We start from the raw sequence: 19,844 nt of genomic DNA on the forward strand, positions 1-19,844 counted from the left end.
ATGTTTATTTGTGATCAGGCAGCACTGCATGAATTAGTAGACATATTCCTCTCTCAGGTAGTCTTGCCAAGTTATTAGCTTGCAGCTGCGAACTCAATAGTCTTTGATACTTCCAACCTTAGCTAATGAATAATTATATGAATTTGTAACAGCCACAGAATGTCTGATCTGTACCTCATTCAATCAATACTCAAAGTGCTTTAAAAAAGTGTGCACAACTTGACCATAAAAAATGAAAAGTTCAAAAAATATTTAATTAAGCTTATAATACAGTATTGGTATTGAGAATAGACGAGATTTAAGATCCATGACAGATAGGCAAGGTAATCTGTTAACTGGTTATCACGTACCGTCCTACTCCGGCTGCTGAATCAGTACTCCTCCGTGTTGAACAGCACTTGGAGGAAGCACTGAGGGTGGCAAGGGTGCAAAATGTACTCTGGGTGGGCAAGTTCAATGTCCACCACCAAGAGTGGCATGGCAGCAGCACTACTGATCGAGCTGGTTGGGTCCTAAAGGGTATAACTGCTAGACTGGGTCTGCAGCAGGTGATGAGGGAATGAACAAGAAGAAAAAACGCACTTGACCTCATCCTTACCAATCTGCCAGGGGCAGATGCATCTGTCCATGACAGTATTGGTAAGAGTGAACACACAGTCCTTGTGCAGGCAAAGCCCCACTTTCACATTGAGAATAACCTCCTTGTTGTGTGGCACTATCGCCGTGCTGAATGGTGATCTGGCAACTCAAGACTGGGCATCCATGAAGTGCTATGGGCCATCAACAGCAGTAGAACTGTACTCCAACCTGGCATATCCCTCATTCAACCACTGCCATCAAGTCAGGGAATCAACCCTAGTTCATTCGCGTGCAGGAGGGCATACCAGGAGCAACTACCAAACAGGACTACTTGCATGCCAAACAGCATTAACACTAAGTGATAGACAGAATCAAATGATCCCACAACCAATGGATTGGATCCAAGCTCTGCAATCCTGCCACATCCAGTCGTGAATGGTGGGCGGGATATTAAAGAACTCACTGGTGGGGGAGGCTGAACAAATAACCCCATCCTCAGGGATGGAAGAGCCCAGCACATCAATGCAAATGACAAAGCTGAAGTATTTGCAGCAATCTTCAGCCAGTATTTCTGATTGGATGACCCATCTAGACCTCCTCAAGTGGTCCCCAACATCTCAGATGCCAGTCTCCAACCACTTTGATTCATTCAATGTGATATTAAGAAATGGTTGGAGGCACTAGATACTGCAAAGGCAATGAACGCTGATAACATTCTGGCTATAATACTGAAGACTTGTGCTCCAGAACATGCTGCTCCCCTAGCCAGGCTCTTCTAGAACAGTCACAACACTGGCACCTACCAAGCAATGTTGAAAATTGCCCAGGTATGTCCCATACACAAGAAGCAGGATAAATCCAACCCGGCCAATTACCGCCCCATCAGTCAGCTCTCAATCACCTGTAAAGTGATGGAAGGGGTCATCAATGGTGCTATCAAGCAGTACCTGCTCAGCAATAACCTACACAGTGATACCCAATTTGGGTTTTGCCAGGGTCACTTAGTTCCTGACCTCTTTACAGTCTTGGTTCAAACATGGACAAAAGAGCTGAATTCAGGGGTGAGGTTAGAGTGACAGTGCTCGATATCAAGGCTGAATTTGAATGAATATGGCATTAAGGAGCCCTAGCAAAGCTGGAATTAATGGGGATCAGGGAGCAAACTCTCCGCTTGTTGGAGTCATACCTGGTACTTAGGAAGATGGTTGTGGTTGTCGAAGGTCAGTCATCTCAGCTCCAGGAGTCCCTCAGAGTAGTGTCCTCGGCCCAACCATCTTCAGCTGCTTCATCAATGATCTTCCCTCTGTCATAAAGTCAGAAATGCGGATGTTTGCTGATGATTGCACAATGTTCAGCACCATTCACGACTCCTCACATACTTACACAGTCCATGTTCAAATGCAACAAGATTTTGACAATATCCAGGCTTGGGCTAACAAGTATGAGCAATATTTGCACCACACAGATGCCAAGCAATGACCATCACCAATAATAGACATTCTAACCAGTGCCCCTTGGCATTCAATGCTGTCACCATCACTAAATACCCCACTGTCAACATTCTTGGGGTTACCATTCACTAGCTGGGCTCACCACATAAACACAGTGGCTTCAAGAGCAGGTCAGAGGTTAGGAATATTGCTGCGAGTAACTCAACTCCTGAATCCTTAAAGCCTAGCCACCATCTACAAGGCACAAATCAGGAGTGTGAAGGAATACTCCCCACTTGCCTGGGTGGGTGTAGCTCCAGTAAAACTCAAGAAGCTTGACACCATCCAGGCCAAAGCAGCCTGCTTGATTGGTACCACATCCACAAACATCCATTCCTTCCACCACTGGCACTCAGTTGCAGCACTATGTACTATCAACAAGGTGCACCCCAGCAATTCACCAAAGATCCTTAGATGGCATCTTCCAAACCTATGATCACTTCCATTTAGAGGGACAAGGGCAGCAGGTACATGGGAACACCGCCACCTTCAAGTTCCCTTCCAAGCCACTTACCAGCCTGACTTTTGGAAATATATCACTGTTCCTTCACAGTCGCTGGGTCAAAATCCTGGAATTCCCTCCCTAACGGCATTGTGGATCAACCCACAGCAACTGGACTGCAGCGATTCAAGAAGGTAGCTCACCACCACCTTTTCAAGGGCAACTAGGGGTGTACAATAAACACTAGCCAGCCAATGCTGTCCATATTCCACAAATGAATTTTAAAAATTATGTTTATAGCTCTTACAACAATATCTTAACTCAGAAAAACATGGCCCAAAAGTTATTTTTCTAGCTCACTGTTATATTGGCTTTGCAGTAGGAATCATAGTTGGAAACTTTGGGCTCAAGTCTTCTTGCAAATTACATTCGATACCTGCCACATAAAAATGGCCAAATGGTGCAACCAGTCTATTTTTGTATGTGAATGGAGTATACTGTTATTAAAGTGCAAATCAGCCTAATGTTCAGGGGATTAGAAATATGACGTGACTGCTGAATCTCCAGAAGTTGCGATCAACTTATCCATACAAATTGCATTTCTTGCTTAGTCTGTTAGTTTAAAAAACTTGTTGGATTTGCACAGTACCTTCTCCATTAAATTTGCAGCAGGAAGTTAAGTCTGGTAATTTTAAGAATGCAAGTACTTTTTTGATGACATGACATTTGTCCCTAGAATCCTAATTGACTCCTGTGATTCACCAATGGAATGAATTGAACCATGGAACATAATTCCTTCAGCTGGCAAATTGTTCTCAGAAACTTTAAAGATGTAAAATGTTGGGTGGGAATTTCCGGCCACGCTCTCCCGAAGGCGAGAATATTCCACCCGATGTCAATGGATCTTTGCATGGTCCATGACCTGCCTGCTATAATTTTCCCAATGGAAATTTCCCATCCACCCGAAATTTTCCCACCCACCCGTAGCTGGTGGATGGGAAAATTCTGCCCGACGTGTTTATTCTTTCATTTCCTTTCTTTTCTTCCCCTTATCTAGACTTTCTTTCCCTCTTTATTTCTCTTTCTATACCTGATTTGACTGGAATTTAATTCATTTTAATTCACTTCCCTTCTCAAGGCATTGATTTGGAAGGAGATAGTGTGTCAGTCCAGTGCTTCATTGATGTCCCAGATGCCATGTTGGCCTCACCACACTAATGTAAACTCAAAATCCCAGCAACAATGTCATAAAAACCAAACAGAACTGCAGGGAGCAGGGGAATTCTAAATAATGGTTTGCGGCATGTGATGGCATGCAAGACCAGCACCCCAAGCTTTGTTTACATTTATATTATTCTATAAGTGTTATAAAACATTGTAAGAATGTTGAATGTTAATGGAAACCAATTAGCAATCATTTTCCACAATGGCAACATTCTCAGGATACTTACTCATTCATAAAAATCAAACAACGCAAATAAATAATTGAGATTAATTATGTTCCACGAGTATCACATTTATCAACTAAGAGCTCGAAGGGCCACAGGGAAAACAAAGTAACGTTAGTGAATAAACTTGACTTCCAAATTATGAACTTGTTGCCGAACTTAACATGATTCTGCAACAGCAAAATATTGCAGCTGCTACAAGTCTGAAATGGAAACATAAGATGCTGGAAATTCTCAACACGTTTGGCAACATCTGCAGAGAGAGGAACATTTCAGGTTGATAACTTAGCATCAGATCTGGGCAGCACAGTGGCTAGCACTGCTGCTTCATAGTGCCAGGGACCCAAGTTCGATTCCTGGCTTGAGTCACTGTCTGTGTGAAGTTTGCACATTCTCTCTGTCTGCATGGGTTTTCTCTGCAGTCTGAAGCTGTGTGGGTTGGCCATGCTAAAATGCTCCTTAGTGTCAGGGGTTACGGGACAGAGCCTGGGTGGGGTTGCGGTCAGTGTAGATTTGATGGGCTGAATGGCCTCCTTCTGCACTATAGATTCTATGATTCTGGAAAAAATGAAGAGGTGTAACCAGTTTTAAGCAAGTATAGGGACAGTGAAAAGAAGGAGAGGGAAAAGGATGAAAGCAAAACTATATGATAGGGTTGGGTGGCAGGAGAGATTAACTGACAGAAAGGTTGACAGTGCTTCAGGATAAAATGAAATGGTAATGAGACACTGAAGAAACAAAAGTGGTGTGAATGGCAGAATTATCTCGAAAGAAGATAAAAACTAAGAGCAGGTGTAGGCAATTCAACCCCTTGAGCATTCAATGCAACCTTGCCTGATCCAATCTCGGCCTCATCTCCATCTCCTGCCCTCGCCTATAATCCTTCACCCCGCTGCTAATTAAATACCAATCTATCTCCTCAAATTTATTTCGTGTTCCAGTGTCTACTGCATACTGGGGGAGAGAATTCCACCCTTTTTGTGAAGTAATTTCCCCTCACTTCTCTTTTAATTCTTTCGCCCCTTAGCCTAAAACTGTGGTTTCTCATTCTGGAATGTCCAACAAGGGGTATCATTTACCTTGTCAGTCCCCTTCAGCATCTCAGATACCTCAATTAGATCTCCTCCATTCTTTTAAACTCCAGTGAGTGTAGGCTCAATCTCTCTTCATAAGTCAAGTCCTTCATCCTTGGAATCAATCTAGTGAACCTTCTCTGAACTGCCTCTAATGCTTTTACGTCCTTCCTCAACTGAGGAGACCAAAACTGTGCGCAGTGCACCAGCTGCAGCCTCAAATATGAATAATGGCTCCATTTCAGCTGCTATATGAATAGAAACATAGGGGCATTGCTTCTTCCTCGAGGTGTTTTTGGACAGATGTAACGAATGAAACAGTCAAAATACAAAATTGTCTTTACAAAGACAAATGTGCAAAATATGCCATGATGAAGCTCAATTGTATGCTAGAACAGTAATTGTACATTGTGTTTGCAGCCAAAGGTTTTTTAACAAACTGCATCCACAATCTGTTAACTAAGCTGTACGCTATTTAGTTAAACCTGAAAGGGGGAAAAAAAATCATGCTTGGTGAAAGCAGATGGTCTTCAACGCAATGCAGGAAGCTTTAACTGATACATTCAGAATAAAGATAAATCATGAAGCAGCGCAATGTGTGGCTAAGAGGGTCTTTAGAGAGGTGAAACAGAATCAGTGCATTTCATTAATCTGAATGAATATGCATCACACAAAAACAGCTTCTTTTCTCAATGGTTAAAATTAATCATCTTTGATGTTGAAAGGATTCACTGTCTGATGTCAATGGCCTATGAGGCTAGGAGAACATTACTCCTCAGAAAGACCAGACTACAGCACAGATCTAGTTATATCGTAGCTGCAAAAATAGTGGAGTATGCTATAGATCTCTAAGAATTTAGTGAATGAGTTTGCTAAGACTACTTAGATTCATTGTTTTGCTTCGCTCATGATAGTGTGACAAATGTTAATGCCCTTGAGGTGGAATTCCCAAAAGCCATTGTGAAGGTGGAGGAAGGTGAAGTGAGAGATTGAAAGATAAGCAGCAATGGTCTTTGGTATGAGCAATAGATCATAGAAACCCTACAGTGCAGAAGGAGGTCATTCAGCCCATCAAGTCTGCACTGACCACAATCCCACCCAGGCCCCACCCCCATATCCACCCACTAATCTCTCTAACCTACGCATCTCAGGACGTTAAGGGCAATTTTTTTTAGCATGGCCAATCAACCTAACCCACACATCTTTGGACTGTGGGAGGAAGCCAGAGCACCTGGAGGGAGCCCACATAGACACGAGGAGAATGTGCAAACTCCACACAGACCCAAGCTGGGAATCAAACCCAGGTCCCTTGAACTGTGAAGCAGCAGTGCTAACCACTATGCTACTGTGTCGCTCAAATGATTTTTTAAAAAATTACATAAATCTCAAACACAAAATTGGAAATAGAACACAATTTCATTTTATTTGCTGTATTACCGTGGCGTTCATTGGAAAATGCTGACAAAGCATGCACATAATTTACACTGGGTTGAACCATTTACCATGTGCCTTGCAGGAGAGACTCCTAGTGGCTACTATTGGCACAACAAGACGTTAGAACATAGAACATTACAGTGTAGTACAGGCCCTTCGGCCCTCGATGTTGCGCCGACCAGTGGAACAAATCTAATGACCCTCTAACCTAAACTATTCCAATGTTATCCATATGCCTATCCACTGGCCATTTGAACGCCCTTAAAGTTGGCGAGTCCACAACTGCTGCATTTAACTGAGATTCATTAGTGGTTAAATGGCCAGTTAGTGATCATTCTTATTTGTCTGAAAATAAGAGTTAAGTGGGGGCATTTGGAGACCAAATTGATTTTACATTGACACTTTCGGGCTTAGAACCAAATCTCTGTGGTAGACAAAACCAATCAGGTTGTGACATTTTTACAGAATGGTGATGATTGACTCGATATCCAGGCTCACTGGCAGAATGTGGCCTTCTGAGATTCCTTTCACTTGGATCCAAATAGACCTGCAAAACATTGAGGATGGTGGTCCTATCTGAATAATTGGCAGCTTTAGGCAGTTGAGCTGTTAACAGTACTCATAAGCACGCATGGGGATTGTTAAGTTTTGGTTTTGCTAACATGCACCATGGTTTTACACTGAAGTTTTCTTTGCCTCTGTACATTTTGTAAGTCCCAACAGGAGAGATGTAAGGTCTGTATCATGCAAGTAATAACTGTAGTTGTGCAGATTTCTTGATGCTTGTTCTTGTTCGAAGAATCTTAAACGTGTTGTTAGTTCACATGGTTGGTGAACCATCTAACTGCCACAAGGGAAAAATATCCAATGCAATCTTTTAGGGATGACGGTGTTAGATTTTAATGAAATGTACAGAAAATAACATTAAGGCAGCTATAAATGTGACTTAATTTCATTTCTAGTCATATGATTACACACATTAATGTTTGCAAACTTGATACCATGTGAGAAAAATTTACAAGTGCCCATGATAATATCCGTTGAATTTATATAGTAGCCTCCTCTTCAATGGATGTAACTACTCCTTGCACCCCAGATGTGTTGAATATTTTTAAAGTAGTTCACATTAAGCAGATTTCAATTTTCTTAATTCTAAAAACATACCCCCTCATTCATAATCTGGCACATTAGCATCTGGACCCAAGGTCTGCATCTGAATAAATGAGCACCTTGGTAAAGAAAGCTTTATGGATAGTGCTTGTTGTCTCATATGGTCATTGATTCTTAAATCTGTTACAATTGAATGCAAATCTCTTTGTAGAAGTATGATCAGTTAATGATCTTATTTCCTGCATTACAGAAACAAAGGTAGATCAAAATGAATATTCCTGTGTTAAAAGTCATTTCTTCTCAGCAGAGAATTCCTATTACAAACTGAAAAGATAATTTACAGCAATTGCAATGTTTTCAGGATTCAAATAAAAACACACAGTGAATTGATTTAACACAAGAATGGCCTCCACTGGATGTCTTTCTTACAGCTGCTATCTTTATTCATTTGTGGGACATGGGCATCGCTGGTTGACCTGCAATTATTGCCCTTCCCGAGGAGGGCAGTTAAGAGTCAAGCTGTGGGTCTGGAGTCAGACCAGCTAAAGATGGTAGATTTCATTCCCTAAAAGACATTGGTGAACCAGATGGGTTTTTCTGACAATTGACAATGGTTTCATGGTCATCGTTAGACTTTTAATTCCAGATTTTTATTGAATTCAAATTTCACAATCTGATGTGGCGGGATTTGAACCCAGGTCCCCAGAACATCTGCTGAGTTTCTGGATTAATAGTCCGGCGATAACATTTGACTTGATTTGATTTATTATTGTCATGTGTATTAGTATACAGTGAAAAGTATTGTTTCTTGCGCACTATGCAAGCAAAGCATACCATTTATAGAGAAGGAAACAAGAGTGCAGAATGTTGCAGTTACAGCTAGGGTGTAGAGAAAGATCGACTTAATGCAAGTTAGGTCCATTCAAAAGCCTGATAGCAGCAGGGAAGAAGTTGCTCTTGAATCAGTTGGCATGTGACCTCAGACTTTTGTATTATTTTCCCGACGGATGAAAGTGGAAGGGAGAATATTCAGGGAGTGTGGGGGCCTTAATTATGCTGGCTGGGACAGTGGTAAGTATAGATAGAGCCAATGGATGGGAGACTGGTTTGCATGGTGGGTTGGGTTACATTCACGACCTTTTGCAGTCTTTTTTTGTAGTAATACCACTAGGCCATCACTTCCCCTGTAATATCAGGGCTACTCCTCACTTCAGGTAATTTCAATAATGAAAACAGTAACTCACTCACTTCATAAGTATGTTCAAGGATGTGATGAAGTAGTTCACAGTATTTAAATATTTTAACTTCATGGATTGCATTGAAATGCTGTCACCTCACATTCCTTCAGCTCAGTTATCAAATTAAGTTAACAATTATTTTTGTTCAATTAAAAACATAAATGCATTCATCTTCAAGCACAGACTATTTATCTTAGATATGAATTTGATGCTTTGCTTCATTGCACATTGTTGGAAAGTGAGCCATTGTACATTTGAGGATCAACAAGCCATTAGCGATTGTCCATTAACTGCAATTCGACACTACTGATTTAAATATAATTGTATTAAATAAACATACGTTTGTGTGCATTTGATGTATTCTGACTGAGCCTTGATTCTGGATTGAAACCACTTTGCAAATTTTAATATATTGGCAAGATTTTCATGCGAGTGGATTTAGTATTTTTCATTTTTTCTATTATCTTGGCTTAGAAAGCCAACTGGGTCAGTGTGGACCTGAGTCAATCGTTTTTATGTGAGTCAGTTCTAAAGAAAATTTGGCTGATGGAAATCCCTATTAATTTTTGTAGTCATAACTCATTTGCATTGAATCGGGGAGCTGCCAGAACTAACCGTGCTGTTGGTAGACAGCTCACTATTTCAGCAGGTGGGATATTTCAGCAAAGTACTGATAGAGTCATTGAGGTTTACAGCATGGAAACAGGCCCTTCGGCCCAACTTATCCATGCCGCCCAGTTTTTACCATTAAACTAGTCTCAATTGCCTGCATTTGGCCCATATCCCTCGATGTCCATCTTTCCCATGTAACAGCCTAAATGCTTTCTAAAAGACAAAACTTCTGTACTAGAAGTCTCTACTATTGCCTGTTCCAGACACTCACCACCCTCTGAGTAACAAAGTTGCCACTCTGGGCCAATTTATATCTCTCAGCTTAAACCCATGCCCTCTAGTTTCAGATTCCCCTATCTTTGGGAAAAGATGTTGACTATCTACCTTATCAATGCCCCTCAATATTTTATAGACCACTATAAGATCACAGTGGCAGAGTGGTTAGCACTGTTGCCTGACAGTGCCAGGGACCCGAGTCGATTCCTGGCTTGGGTCACTGTCTGTGCGGAGTCTGCAGTTTCTCCCCATATCTGTGTGGGTTTCCTCCCACTGCTCCAGTTTCCTCCTACATACTGGTTAGGTGCATTGGCCATGCTAAATCCTCCTTAGTGTACCCAAATAAGTGCCAGTATGTAGCAACTAGGGGATTTTCAATTTCATTGAAGTGTTAATGTAAGTCTACTTCTGACACTAATACATAAACAAACAAACCTCCCATGCTCCAGGGAAAAAAGTCCCAGTCTATACAACTTCTCCTTATAACTCAAATCAGCAAATCCCAGCAGCATCCTAGTAAATCTTTTCTGCACTTTCTAGTTTAATAATATCCTTTCTATAATAGGATGACCAGAATTGCACACAGTATTCCAAGTGTAGCTTTACTAATGTCTTGTACAACTTCAACAAAATGCCCCAACTCCTATATTCAGTGTTCTGACCAATGAAACCAAACATGCCGAATGTCTCCTTCACCACCCTGTCCACCTGTGACTCCACCTTCAAAGAGTTATGAACCTGTATTCCTAGATCTCTTTGTTCTATAACAGCACCTCCCCCCCACCGCCCCCCCCGCCCCAGTGCCCTACCATAAACTGAGTAGGTCCTGCCCTGATTCGATCTACTAAAATGCATCACCTCACACTTATCTAAGTTAAACTCCATCTGCTTTTCATCAGGCCACTGGCCCAATTTATCAAGATCCCATTGCAATCCTAGATAACCTTCTTCACTGTCCACTATGCCACCACTTTTGGTGCCATCTGCAAACTTACTAACAATGCCTCCTAAATTCTCATCCATGTCATTAATTATAAATAACAAATAACAGTGGACCCTGTACCACTCTCTGAGGCACCACTGGTCACAGGTCTCCAGTTTGAAAACCAACCCTGTACAACCACCCTTTGTTCTCTGTCATCGAGCCAATTTTGTATCCAATTGGCTACTTCACCCTGGATCCTGTGAGATTTAACGTTATGCAACAATCTACCATGTGGTACCTTGTCAAAGGCCTTGCTAAAGTTCATGTAGACAACGACGACTGCACTGCCCTCATCTACTTTCTTGGTTACCCCTTCAAAACATTCAACAAATTCGTGAGACATGATTTTCCACTCACAAAGCCAATTCTCACTGTCCCTAATCAGCCTTTACCTCTCTAAATGCCTGTGGATCCTGTCTCTAAGAATACCTTCTAACAACTTACCCACTACAGACGTTAAGCTGACCAGTCTGTAGTTCCCAGACTTTTCCCTGCAGCCCTTCTTCAGCAAAGGCACAACATTTGCCTTCCTCCAATCTTCAAGCACCTCACTGTGGCTGTTGATGATTTAGTGCAGGTTAGGTTGATTGGCTGTGATAAACTGATCGTTGTGTCAGGGGGATTAGCAGGTTAATGTGTGGGATTGTAGTCGGCGCAGACTCAATGGGCCAAATGGCCTCCTTCTGTACTGGGGGGATTCTAAGAAATATCTCTAGCCTCCCCCAACGTCCTGGGATACTTTTCATCAGGTCCCAAGGATTTATCTACCTTGATGCACTTTCAGATTTCCAGCACCTTCTTCTCTGTAATATGTACACTCCTCAAGACATCACTATTTATTTCCCCAAGTTTTCTAACTTCCATGCCTTTCTCAACAGTAAATACCGATGAGAAATATTCATTTAGGATCTCACCCATCTCTTGTGGAACCACACATAGATGACCTTGTTGATCCTTAAGAGGCCCTACTCTCTCCCTAGGTACTCTTTTGCCCTTTATTTATTTGCAGAAGCTCTTTGGATTCTCCTTTGCCATTAACCCGCAGCAGCACCTTAAAGTGGAGAGATTGAGAGCGAAATGAGAAATGGAGAAATATCGGTACCACACAACATTACAAGGAGATGAAGGGCCCAACTTTACCAACAATTTGTGCCCATTTTCAGGCACAAGATCATGGTAAAGTCGGGTGTGAGGCCTTTATCACGATCTGCACCTCAGCCCTGGCAGATTGCCACTTTACTGAGACCCGCGAATGGGGAGGATCCGTTCCATGCCCAAATCGGGCGCAACAACGATTTAAATGTATTTGCATAAATTGAATTAATGAACTGCCCACTCAACTTTATCAGCATTTCCCCCTTTACCACCATGTTCATCGATCTGGAATCGTACTTTTAAGGACCTGCTGAATAAAAGTCTGAGTCAGGTGCTCCAGCCGCTGAATATCGCATTCAGTGTTTGCAACTGTTCTCTGACTCAGATCAGTGGTGGGGGTGGGAGTGGAGGCAGGTTAGATCATTCTCTGGTTGGAAGGGGAGGAAGGGAGTAAGGTCAGATCATTGTCTTGTTGGGGGGAGGAGGAGGACGAGGCGGGTCAGATGTACCTCTGACATGGGTGGGGGGGGAAGGTTTATCGTTGTCTGGTGGTGAGGGGGAGGGCTGATCGTTGCCTGGTGGTGGGGGGGGAGGGCTGATCGTTGTCTGGTGTTGAGGGAGAGGGCTGATCGTTGCCTGGTGGTGGGGGGGAGGGCTGATCGTTGTCTGGTGTTGAGGGAGAGGGCTGATCGTTGCCTGGTGGTGGGGGGGAGGGCTGATCGTTGTCTGGTGGTGGGGGGGAGGGCTGATCGTTGTCTGGTGGTGGGGGGGAGGGCTGATTGTTGTCTAGTGTTGAGGGGGAGGGCTGATCACTGTCTGGAGGTGGGGGGAGTGCTGATTGTTGTCTATTTTTTAGATTGAAAACTAGATTTATTGGTTCAACTTACACCTGAATTCACATTTGAACATATTCAGAATCAAACTAGAGCAGGTGTCTACAACTAAATTATAGTTTGTCATCTCCACTTTGCAGCACAGTGCAAACACCTGACCTAGTCAGTGCAAATCCAAATACAGTGTATTCGAAAGGCTGAATATTTAAAATGTACTCAAAAATTCTACACGTTGTTATTCTTCAATATAAAAGAATGTTACTCTCTCATTTCTCCATCTTCTTCCTCTTCCTCAACTCCTCTGATGTACAGGACATTGTTACACCTTATTAAAACTTCACCAAGGTGACCCGCTAAAGTGCCATCAATATATTCTTCAGTGTTCGCCAGCTGCATGTTCATATATCCATCGACTGATACCAAATAGCCCTTGTATTCCATTCCCCATTTTAACTCCACCATCACTGGTTTGCCAGTTAAGCCATTGAGGGAAGGTTTTGGATCCAATGGTAAACTCATGCGGGCGAAGATACACAGAGCTCTCGGGGCCTGGCTCCTCTATCTCCCTCCCTCGGGTCAGATCATTCTCTGGTTGGAGGGGGGAGGAGGAGGCAGGTCAGATCTTCCTGTGGAGGGAGGAGGAGGAGGCGAGTCCGATCGTTGGCTGGTTGTGGAGGGGGAGGGTAGATTGTTGTCTGATTGTGGGGGGGAGGGCAGATTGTTGTCTGGTTGTGGGGGGGAGGGCAGATTGTTGTCTGGTTGTTGGGGGGGAGGGCAGATTGTTGTCTGACTGTGGGGGGGAGGGCAGATTGTTGTCTGGTTGTTGGGGGGGAGGACAGATTGTTGTCTGGTTGTTGGGGGGGAGGGCAGATTGTTGTCTGACTGTGGGGGGGAGGGCAGATTGTTGCCTGGTTGTGGGGGGGAGGGCAGATTGTTGTCTGACTGTGTGGGGGAGGGCAGATTGTTGTCTGGTTGTTGGGGGGGAGGGCAGATTGTTGTCTGGTTGTGGGGGGGAGGGCAGATTGTTGTCTGACTGTGGGGGGGAGGGCAGATTGTTGTCTGACGGTGGGGGGGAGGGCAGATTGTTGTCTGACTGTGGGGGGGAGGGCAGATTGTTGTCTGGTTGTGGGGGGGAGGGCTGATTGTTGTCTGACTGTGGGGGGGAGGGCAGATTGTTGTCTGACTGTGGGGGGGAGGGCTGATTGTTGTCTGGTTGTGGGGGGGGAGGGCAGATTGTTGTCTGACGGTGGGGGGGAGGGCTGATTGTTGTCTGGTTGTGGGGGGGAGGGCAGATTGTTGTCTGATGGTGGGGGGGAGGGCAGATTGTTGTCTGACGGTGGGGGGGAGGGCTGATCTTGTCTTGCTGGTGGGGGGGGAAGGCCAATTGTTGTCTGATTGGGCAGGGGAGGGTCGATCGTTGTCTGGTTGGGGGGAGGGCTGATGGTTGTCTCGTTTGGGGGAGGGGAGGGAGGCGGGCCAGACGTACCTCTGGGGAGGGGCTGGGGGACTGAGGCCAGATCATTCTCTGGAGGGGGGGGGATGGTGAGTGAGGCCCAATTGTTCACTGCAGGGGGTGGGGGGGGGCGGAGAGGGGAATGAGTCCAGATCATTCTGTGGAGGGAGGGGAGGAGGGAAGCAGGTAAGATGTATCTCTGGTGGGGTGGTGGGGCGGCATGGGGCGTCCGCTGTCACTCTCTGCGGGTGATTGGTGGGGAGGCAAGGAGTCACGATCAGTCTGGGTAGTGGGAGGTTGGTGGATAAGCGGGACAGTGATGTCTGTGGGGGCCATCGCTCCCGCTTTTCGCTCCTAAGCCACTTTCTTTACCTTCTGCGGCCCAGGAGCGATCTGACACTTTTCCAATTTTTTTTTTAACTGCACTTGCGCAGTCCAGAGCTCCAATGGTTTTGGGTGCGCTGAGCCCCGCCCACAGTGTGATTTTTTTTTTCAGGCTAAGTGCTAATGGGGCACCTGAGGACAGATTTCCAAGTCGGATCTGAATTGCGCCCAGATTCAGCACTTAGAATGAAAATGGTAAAATCAGGCCCTTAGTGTTGGGAGACTAGCAGTGTAAATGTGTGAGGTTACAGGGAGAGGGTCTGAGTGGGCTTGTTGTCAGTGCAGACTCAATGGGCTTAACAGCCTCCTTCTGCACTGTAGGGATTCTATGATTCAAATTGTCTAAACAAATTGCTGACTGCCTCTGTGGCTTTGCTCATCTTCGTGAGAGTTTGTCGTTTGATGAGGATACTGTGGGAATGAAGGCACAAGATAGTAATTTGTATCTTTTAAGCTAGCATTTTTAACTTTAAATCTAACAATACCTACACGTTGTGATCAATGAGTCATTATGATCTATGTTTTGGGGATGTGTTGACCACTAATATATTTAGTTCAGATTCTACCTCAGTTTATTTTTGCGTTCACATTTATAATAATAGTCACCATTTTTTCAACACTAAGATAAAATGAAACGAGAAATGTATTCTCACCACTCAATCCCAGCCCATTTTGGATCAATGTATCACTGTGCAGAAATGTACAGATAATGCAAGGTTGACTGAAGGATTTATTTTTCGGTTAGAGGAATGGTTTCAGAATGAGGATTGGCCTGAAGCATTATTTATAATAGCAGTTTGCTATGTTAACTGTGGCTCAGTTGGCAGGGCTCACAGCTGTGCCAAAACATAGTGGGTTCATGTCCATGCCAGAGACTTGAGCACAACAATCCAGGCTGATAGCCCAGTGCAGAACTGAAGGCATGCTGCACTATCAGAGGTGCCTTTTTTGGACCAAATATTAAGTTGAGGTCTGTCTGCCCTCTCAGATGGGGGTATGCCGGCGTTGGACTGGCGTAAACACAGTAAAAAGTCTGACAACACCAGGTTTTAGTCCAACCTATTTATTTGATAATATACTCGCAAGCTTTCGGTATATTATCAAATAAATAGGTTGGACTAAAACCTGGTGTTGTCAGACTTTTTACTCTCAGATGGGCACAGAAGATTTCATGGCACTATTGTGAAAAAGAGCAAGGGAAATATCATTGGTATTCCGGCCAATATTTAGTCCTTAATCAACATCTCAGGAACAGATTGTCAGAACTCTTGTTGCAGTAGTTTCTGCCAACAGTTTTTACACTTCAGAAGTTCTTTATTGGCTTGAAGTACTTTGCGACGTCCTGTGATTATCCAAGGCAGTATATAAAGATGGTCTTTCTTTCTTTAATGTCTGTCAATGAAAATTGTGGCTCAGCCTATCATTTTGAAAGTATCTCCAGAAGTAAACAAGATGTGAAATCCACAGAGAATGGCTCTTAAAGATGCATGTGACTTGCACGGCTTTCATTTCATAAATACGTTTAGTCCACTGCTGCATTGCACTTACAAACTTCAGTTGAGTTATGCTATATTTGCAGGATACCTCAATACTTGATTTGTTCATATTTCATAGATTTTCTGACTGCAGCTAAGCAGTCAGAAAATCTATGAAATATGAACAAATCAAGTATTGAGGTATCCTGCAAATATAGCATAACTCAACTGAAGTTTGTAAGTGCAATGCAGCAGTGGACTAAACGTATTTATGAAATGAATAAGTATTTTTACAGTGACATTGTGCAGAATCCAATGTTGATTTACAGTAACAAAAACAGAAAATGCTGGAATGTCTCAGCAGGTCTGACGGCATCTGGGGATAGAGAATAGAACAAACGTTTTGAGTCAGGATGACTCTTCATCAGGGCTGAAGACAAGGGAAATAGGACAAGGTTTTTACTGTGAGGGTGGAGGAGGGCTGTAATTGCTAGGTACATACATTCAAAAAGACAAAGGGAATGTGAATGATGATGATAAAGGCTAGGAATGGTAGAACTGTGGCAGATGGCCCTAGTAGGGTGGAGGGAGATGGGTTAACAAAATGGAAAGCAAGATTTTTAGAAGTGGAAAAACAAAAATAAGAATGTAAACGAATAAAAGTGGATTAATGGAATGAAAAGGAAAAAAATAGTGGGAATGGGGTAAAGGTGGAGAAACGAGTTCATGCTGTGAAGTTATTGAACTCAGTGTTCAGTCTGGAAGGCTGTAAAGTGCCTAATCAGAAAATGAGGTGCTGTTACTCCAGTTTACTTTTGGGATTCACTAAAGCATTGCAAAAGGACAAGGATGGACATGCGGACAGGAGAGAAATGACAAGTGGTATGAAGATCTGGTCCTGCTTGTGGATGGACCAAAGATGTTCCACAAAGCAGTCACCCAGTCTGCATTTGGTCTTTCTGATGTAGAGTAGACTGCATTGGGAGCAATAAATTGTAATTGATGTTTAAAGATGTGGATTTGTACATGTGTTTCAGCTCAAGTGCTGCATTGGGAAATAAGTGAACTTGTGAGAGGAGAAACCAAAAGATTAAACCTACATGTCAGAACTCATAAACATTAAAGTAAAATCTCAAGCTTTTTTTGAGAACTGATCTTGCTTTGCTGTTGTGGATTACAGATCGTGCTAAATGTTAAAAGTCTTCTGAAACATTACTTGTTGTTTAGCAATTGAAACTCTTTGGAGCGCACCTAGATTTAACTTCATACTCACCAAACGTCTTCCCTTGAGACCATTAACTTGAAAAAAATGGAAACCTAGATATACTTTTAGTTGGCAGACAGGAGGGAAGATTTACAAAATCTCAAAAGGAGGGGAGGCAGTGACAAAACAGGACAAGTAACAAGGCGAAATGAAAAGTAGGGAATGAAATAAATTGTCGTTGTTTGAAAACTAGCTTTGATTCTTGCTTCACGGCTGCCTGAAAGGAACTTATCTCTGATGATTGGCAAGATGATGACAGTGCATTTTCTAGCCTTATTATTGTCTTGTAACATTTTTCAAGCCATCAATTTTAGTCAGATGATGATTATGTCTTTGTAACTGTCATATTCACCCAACTGGGCCTTCCTTTAAGCCAGTTAAGCATGTTAATCAGACATATTATGTATTTCCTGTACAAACCTGTTAATTAGGCAATTTTTTCAAATTCTGGTTTAGATTACAAAGCCAGACATGGAGTTTCTGGTCATTTGCACTGTTTATTTTTTCCCCTGTACCGATTCACCTGGAAGAAGTATTACAAATGCAGAAGATAACGGAATTTCAACTCCAAAGTTTTTCAGGTTCAGCACAAATTGAGATTCCATGGTCTTTTGAGTTAGTTCAAAGAAGTGTATGCATGACATCATCCAAGCCCACAAAAACTGGCAGCACTCCCAGATCAAATTATCATCATTGTGAATTTCCACTAATTGAGTATGTTTGCAGCCTTTCACGGGGACTCGAAAAAATAAGCTATTGTTGGCTGAGAACTGAAATAGATACATTTTTTAAAAACCTTGCAAAAAAGTTTTTAAAACTTTCGTATGTGTGTTGGAAAGTTTTAAAAATGTATCTATTTCAGTTCTTTAGCCAAAACAGCTTATTTGTTAGAGCTTATTATTGTAAACCACTTTCAATAAAAAAAAGTATAGTTTTTAAAGTCATTATCAGCAACTCGGAGTTGGGTTACTCACAGATGGCAGACTAAACACAATAATTAAAATGATGAGAAACTGATTAGCCACTGGCAATTTTATTGATCTAATTGCACCAAGTTATCACTCTTAATATATCAAGGCATTGTTTTAAAGCAAACATTTTTCTGAACAGTATGTTCAAGCACACTGCCCAATTGCAGTGATTCATGGAGATTTTGGCAATGTGCAAAACATTTTTGAATAGAAAAGTGAAAAAATAACATTTTTAAAGACCATTGCAATCTTGGGTGTAATTTGCACACTGATTACTGATTGTGTTCAAAGTGGGAATATTACACCGTGCAGTCTTAAACTGACTCTGAAGTACATTAACAGTGAGCTACACTGAGAAGCACTTTTGAAATCCTCTGACTTTACCACATTCAGGCGTTTGCTTTTTAAGAAACTGCCTCAAGTCATCTCTCCATTGGGGTGGTTTTACAAATTGTGTGTAAAATTATTAAAGGAGGTGAAAGATTAGTGTATTAATGATTTCCAATGCTGTTCTCTGATAAGTTGAAGAGAACACAACATGAATAATTAATTTACAAAATGCCACTTCCTCCTTTTAGATTGTTTCTCAGTTAGGTCTGAGCAGCAAATTTCATAGAACCCCTACAGTACAGAAGGAGGTGATTTGGCCCACCGAGTTTGTACTGAGCATAATCCTACTCAGGTCCTATTTCTATAACCTCACATATTTACGCTGCTAACCCCACGTATTTACCCTGCTAATCCCCCTGACTCTCGGGCCATTATAGCGTGGCAATCAACCTAACCCCCACATCTTTGGACAATGGGAGGAAACTATAGAACCCGGAGGAAACTCATGCAGTACAGGGAGAATGTGCAAACTCCACACAGACAGTAATCTAAGGCTGGAATTGAACCTGGATCCCTGGTGCCGTGAGGCAGCAGTGCTAACCACTGTACTACCATGCCGCCCTTTAAAAGCAACCATTTTTAAATGATAAAAGTTCCCAATCGACTGGTGAACATCAGTTGCTTAAGTAATCACTCTCCATAATTTTTTTAAATTTATTTTTTGACAAGTTAGGTCAGCTTTTATTGCCCATCCTTAATTGTCCTGGTGAAGGTGGTGGTGATCTGCCTTCTTGAACTGTTGCAGTCCAGTTATGTAGGTACAACCACAGAACTGTGAGGGTGGGAGTTCCAGGATTTTGACCCAATGTCAGTGAAGGAATGGTGATGTAGTTCCAGGTCAGCACGATGTGTGACTTGCAATGGAACGTGAAGATGGTGATGTTCCCATGCATCTGCTGCCCTTGTCCTTCCAAGTGGTAGAAGTCTCAGGTTTTGAAAGCATTTTGAAGGAGGCTTGGTGAGTTGCTGCAGTACATCTGACAAATGGTACACACTGATGCCACAGCGCATTGGTGGTGGAGAGAGTTAAAGTTGAAGGTGCTGGACAGAGTTCCAATCAAGTGGCTGTGTTGTCCTGAACTGTGTTGAGCTTCGGGAGTGTTGTTGGAGCTGCGCTCATCCAAGCAAGCGCACAGTATTCCATCATAGTCCTGACTTGAGTCTTGTAGATCGTGATCAGAATTTCAGAAGTGCATAATTCCCAGCTCCTGGCCTGCTCTTGTTCAATTTGCAGCAATATTATCAGTTACATTCTTAACCTGCCATTACCTATTTCAATTCTTTGGCTTAAG

General features: G+C 42.8%; 1 protein-coding gene and 1 pseudogene across 1 annotated transcript in view; one reads left to right on the top strand and one right to left on the bottom strand.

Moving 5' to 3' along the window:
• The window catches only part of LOC145357026 (metabotropic glutamate receptor 4-like), a 1,215,873-nt gene that overhangs the window by 806,283 nt on the left and 389,746 nt on the right, over positions 1–19,844 (top strand). The gene's annotated exons all lie outside the window — the stretch shown is intronic.
• On the bottom strand, positions 12,874–13,134 carry LOC145357027 (small nuclear ribonucleoprotein F pseudogene; annotated as a pseudogene).

Source organism: Carcharhinus amblyrhynchos, chromosome 22 (genome assembly GCF_965287045.1).
Source record: "Carcharhinus amblyrhynchos chromosome 22, sCarAmb.v2.hapA, whole genome shotgun sequence".
Lineage (NCBI taxonomy): Eukaryota > Metazoa > Chordata > Chondrichthyes > Carcharhiniformes > Carcharhinidae > Carcharhinus > Carcharhinus amblyrhynchos.